Here is a 6,000-nt window from a genome sequence, read left to right on the forward strand (position 1 = left end):
GAGGCGGCAGGGAGGCAGGTCGGCCATCATAGGTATACTGGGCTGTGCTCGCCACTTGCGACAGTCTAGACAAGTCCGTTGGAAGCGACGTACTGCTTCTCTTCCTTGCAGTATCCAGTAACGGCGTCGGATCTCAGCGAAGACTCTCTCTGCCCCAGCGTGGTGCACATCCTCGTCGTACTTCTTTATGATAAGCTCGGTGACCTTGTGTCGACTGTTGAGGACGATAGGATACTTCCGTCGCAGACGACCACCAACCCTGATGAGGTTATGGGTGTCGAGCTCGGGGGCCAAGGGGAGCAGTCGGCTGTCTGAAGGGATTGGCTTTGTTCCCTGCAGGCAGTCTAGCTCATCTGGGAATGAGTCTCTTTGGGCTCGCTGTAGCAGAAGGAGTTCTGCCTCTGCGTAGTTCGATGCGTTAATGTCTGTAGTGGGGGGAACCTCAGGGTGGTGCCACAAGAATGTCTTTATCTGCGCACTCAAAGGTTAAGCAGTCGTCTATGTTAGGGTCAGTGGGGGCTGGGACGTGCGTCAGCCCACAGAACATAGATTTCTTGATCTCTGCCTCCTCTTGACTAGCCTCCCGTGGTGTGGGGGTAGGCCACTCCTCCTCCGGGAGCTTGAGGAACTCAGGACCGTCACTGTAAATATTGGGACGTGTGAGGTCATCTAGAGACATCCCCCGTGTGATGACATCGGCTGGGTTCTGTTTGGTGTCAACGTACCTCCAGCACGCTGATCCTACCAGGTCTTGAATCTCGGTGACTCTGACTCCCACGAAGACTTTGTATCTGCAAGAATCGGACTGGATCCATGTGAGTACAGTCATGGAGTCTGACCACAAGATTGTCTTTTGCACCGTTATGGTGAGTTCACGTTGTATCAGCGTGGCGATTTGCGGGCCTACCAGAGCTGCGCAGAGCTCTAGACGCGGGATCGATTGTTGCTTGCGGGGGGCTATTCTTGAGCGAGCCGGGACGAAAGCTGTGTGTACTTCTCCTCCCTCCTCTCGGGCTCGCAAGTAAGCCACCGAACCGTAGGCTACTTCCGAGGCGTCACTGAAGACGTGCAGATCCATCTGGCACGTCTCCAGCCGCACTGTGGGTGGGAAGTAGCTCCGGCGAATGTTCACATTTTGGAGCGAGCTGAGTTCCCTCTCCCACTCTCTCCAGGTGGAAGCTAGGTGGTCGGGTATGGGGTCGTCCCAGCCCTGTTCCTTGTCCCACAGTTCTCGCACGAGCATCTTCGCCCGAGTGGTGTAAGGTAGGATACACCCCAGCGGGTCGTATTGGCTTGCGAGTGTTCTGTATACGCTCCGTCAAGTGGTTGGTAGAGGGGTCGACCTTCCCTGCTCCTGGGTCAGGGGTGTGTGCTTATAATGGAGCGAGTCTGTTTTGAAGCGCCAGACGAGGCCCAATGTCATTTCCTGTGCTTCACCTGGGGTGGTCGCCATCCAGGTCTCGCTGCTTGCTGCCTTTGTCTCTGGGGAGAGGCTGCGAAGTACTTGAGGGTCACTGCTGGCCCACTGCCTAAGGTCGAAGCCGCCTTTGATCAGGGAGGCTCGGAGCTTAAGTAGGATGGCTTCGGCTTCTTCTGGCATCGCAACGCTTTGTAGACAGTTGTCCACGTAGAAACTCCTCTCTACGCTTTGTCTGACCTCCTCGTCAGCTTCAGGGTCTTCTGTCACGTGTTTTTGTAGTGCGAACGTAGCACAGCATGGGCTGCATGTGGTGCCGAAGGGGAGGACCTCCCATTGATAGATGGAGGGTTGCTCATCGTTGATCCTCTCTCTCCATAGGAACCGCAGCAGGGGCTTGTCCTCCTCCATCAGTCGCACCTGCAGGAACATCCCTTTGATGTCGCCGCTGATGGCCACCTTGTCTTGGCGGAAACGTAGTAGTACGCCGAGGAGGGAGGGGCCGAGTGTCGGGCCGGGCAAGAGCAATTTATTCAGGTTCTGTAGTCCGATCTGGTAGCTGCAGTTGAATACAATGCGGTTCTTGCCGTTGTGGTGGACCTTGTGGTGGGGCACGTACCAGGATTCAGTCGTCTGGTCTGCCTCTTGATTGTCAATTTTCTTGATATGTCCCGCTGTGATCAGTTTGTCGATCTCAGCGCGGTATACAGTGGCTTGAGTGGGGTCCTTGGCTAGACGCCGCTCGGTGTTCAGTAGATAGCGTTCTGTCGCTTCTTTTGAGGCGTGGAGGGTGGGCATCCCCTCTCGCCTCAAGAGTGGAGTTGCGTATCTCATCACTCCGTCGACCTCGACCCTCTTTGTCTTCTGCTCGAGGAGAGCTATGGCATACGTGTCTTCCTTTGAACTAACTAGTTTCTTTTCGTTCTTAAAGGGCATCGAGTCTAATGTCCATAGTCTCTCGACGTGCTGCAAGAGGGTGGTGTCGTCTTCGCTTATCCTCGTGTAGAGGCAGCGGGTGGCTGTCGGTCGGTTGGAAGACCCGGAGAGGGGGCCTTGTAGTGTCCAACCCAGGCGGGTCTTGACCGCTGCTGGACAGCCTCTGGGCCCGATGTGGACCTGGTCCGTTGGGACGATGAGGTGTGCGTGGTCGGATCCTATGAGCAGGGTCGGGGTGGCGCCGTTGATGGGCGGTATAGGTAGTTGACGTAGGTGCACGTATTTCTCCGTCAGCTGTGTGATGGGGTAGGTATAACGTGACAGACCTATGTCGTGGCTTGTGAAGGCGTTAGTGATGCTATACCGCTTCTCGGGCTGCTCGACCGCTGCTATTGTGAATGAGACGTTTTCACCCTTTATAGTCTTTAGGTCTCGCCTAATGGTACGGATTGTCATTGTTTCTTCGGTACCCCGCAGGCCTAACTGGGCTGCGGCGGAAGCGAGGAGGAGAGTCTTTTCCGACCCATCATCTAGGACGGCGTAAGTGTCCATGACCTTGTCCTCGTAGCTTAGGAGCACTCGGACCACCTTCAAGAGCACTCTGGAGCTCCCGCTCTTCGCAGGGTCTATATACATGACATTTACTCTCGAGCTGCTTTGTGGTACGGGTCTCCTCTTGTTGCTGTCGTGTAGGACCTCCAGGTGGGCGCCGTCGCACTTGCTGCATCTTTTCTTCAAGCGGCACTCAGCTGCCATATGGCTGCGCGCGCAGCGGAAGCAGCGGCGGTTCGCTTTGATCCACTGACTCACTTCGTCAGCAGTCAGCTTCTTGAAGGTGTCACATTGAGACAGCCAATGTTCATTTTCACAGTACTGGCAGGCAATCTTCCACTTTCCCTTCACGTGGGAGGTGTTCTTGTGCTGCGGCACTGACTCGGCCTGGTGCATAACTGTCATTGAACCTCCGCGGTCCATCTCTAGGGCTAGAGCCACTCCACACGAATGTGTCCAATCGTAGACTGGAGGAATCGTAGAGGAAATCAGCCAGGTCTAGGAGGGATGGTTCTGGGCCGTTGGGGTCACGGTGGTCTTTCTGCCGCCGAAAACGCTCTTGACGGGCTGGAGGGAGCTTCTCCAGTATCCGCTCCACGTTAGAATTTGCATACAGTTCATATCTCCCCTTCTCCTTTTGGGACCCCAGCATCCCCACGAGGGATTGTACCTTGATAGAGAGGTCATCTAGTGCTCTATTGTCTTTGGCTGGGGGGAGGCGGTCGATATCTCGTATTTCTTGGATCACGTAATCCCATATGCGTCCATAGCGCGCGTCGAGGGCCACCAGAGCATCTGAGTAGGGGTTTCTTGAGTTCGAATATGCCAGCGCTATGTTATGCGCTCTGGGCACCTTGAGATGCTTGAGGAGGATGGCATATTTATAAGACTCGTCGTGGACATCGGACATTATAGTCTCTAAACACATGCGTAATTCTGTGTACTGTGCTCTGTCCTCGCGCGTAAAGTCTGGGAACGTCTGTGTTCCAAGGTAAGACGCCATGGATGGCTGGGACACTGATGAGCGTAGGGGGAGAGGCCTCCTGGGCGAGTCTCCCCGTACGGGTGGTCGTGGGTTAGTGCTGGGTGGGTACCAGAGGCCGGGCCCCCAGGTGCTGCTCCTCGGTGCTGACTGTACATCAAACTTACCCATGAGTTGGGTCGGGGGTTTGTAGCGCAGTGACTCGGGGCTGAGGTCGGGGCTGTACTGGGCCTCCTGGTCCAAAGTAGGTTCGTGCTGGTGGGCTTGATGTCCCTCCTCTTCCTCCGCTAGGTCTTGGAGTCTTCTAGTTAGTCTCTCGGCGACGTAGGCCGGTTCTTCCCGTTGGCTGGGTCCCGTATAGACCGGTCGGGGAGGGGGCTCGGCGACGTAGGCAGGTTCTTCCTGTTGGCCGGGTCCCATGTAGATTTGTCGGGTAGGGGAAGGTGCCCTAGACCCGTGTCGTGATGATCTCCGGGAGCTCCGTGTGGAGGGGGGGGGGGGGGTCACCCTCGCGATCAATTGTTCTATCATCTGCGCCTGCAGACGGTCGCGCTCCGCTTCGCGCTGTGCATTGGCGTGTTCTCGCTGGATGTTCTCTTCAGTCTGGAGGCGCCTCTCCTCCAGTCTGATGCGTTCGTGCTCACTCTGTTGTTGCGCTTGGAGGCGCTCTCGAGGTACTCTTCTCTTGGTTGCGCGCCGAGGTCTGTCTCGGGTGCGCGCTCTTGGGTCTCTTGCGCTCCGGGGTCTATCCCGGTGGCGCTTTCTTTATCCTGGGGCGCTCCGGGGTCTATCCCGGTGGCGCTGTCTTGAGGTATAGTCACGTCATGTCCCGCTTGGTCCCCCCCGTGAGCTAAGTCAGTTTCGTTTGAACCCACTGGGGTCTCTACTGGTGGGGCCGACAAGTCGATAGGATTGGGCATGCTTAAACTATCAGTTTTATCCTTACTTAACGTCTTTTTAGGTAAGCTAGGAGGTAAAACTAAAGCGTAGTCCTCCAGGTATGGAGGTGGCTGACGTTTGCGCCGAGGGCGCTCTAATTTGGGAGAGCCGTCTGGAGAGTGTCCACCGCTGGCCATATCAATATTAATATGATATTTAAGACTACTGATACCCTCCGGCTCGAAGGACCAATTGTAACTGAGGGGTTACAAAACCCTGACTGTATTAAAGATTGTGATAGATTAAACCACTGCTATGTATGTACTTTAATTACTGGCCAGACAGTACATCGAATATATGGTGGACACTCATAATAACACGGCATTGACAAAGAAATAGTATTTGAGGGTATTTATTATTATGCAACAATAGGTTACAGAATGAGAATTAGGGTCGCGCTTGTATGGCGAAGAATAAGCATAAAGTCAGTCAGTAGCATAAGTCACTGGGAATAGAATGATTCCTACGATGGGTACTAGGCTGACGCCACCTGGCGTATAATAGCAATTATAGAGGGCAACGCTGGTACCGCCTGGAGACACTGGGTTCCTTCCAGAGTTGTAAGGTCTGGAGGATAGAGGAATGTTCGGATACTCAGTCTGATCAATTGAAGAAGAAGGGGATTCACGTACAGAAGCCAGTCCTTGTAATCCAAAGCTCAGCAACAAAAGCAATAACTGTAATCCAATTGCACGATAGCAACGATGATAGCCAGCTAGCCTCGGTCCATGAGGCCAGCCCGAATGTAAATCTTCACGAGGTTAAATCCCAAACGACAGTGGAGATTAACGATGCTCTTCTCCGGGTAATACGTTCCACAATCAATATAATCCAACCAGTAATGGTTCTGCAATCGCCGCCGCCGGTTCTCCTGTGCATATGTCCAGCAGGTTCTCCAACTAGGCCTCCTCGTGTGCTGGCACCAATGTATTTAGTCCACGCGCACTGGCTAAGGTCCACTAGCTAAAACGAACGAACCTCTGGGTAATGCTACACACGAACGAACTGTGGTTGGCACGATATACAATAAATTAACAACTATTTACTTCACATTAAACTAAGTCGAACTTGACGTTACTGCCTAAATCTGACACTTTACTATTCAATTCGCACATGGTTCTCAACGCTCTGTTAGACGCACTGCTGCTCACTTCACTACACGTTGAATCGGGAT

The sequence above is a fragment of the Notolepis coatsorum genome (genome assembly GCF_963971535.1).
Source record: "Notolepis coatsorum genome assembly, chromosome: 18".
Lineage (NCBI taxonomy): Eukaryota > Metazoa > Chordata > Actinopteri > Aulopiformes > Paralepididae > Notolepis > Notolepis coatsorum.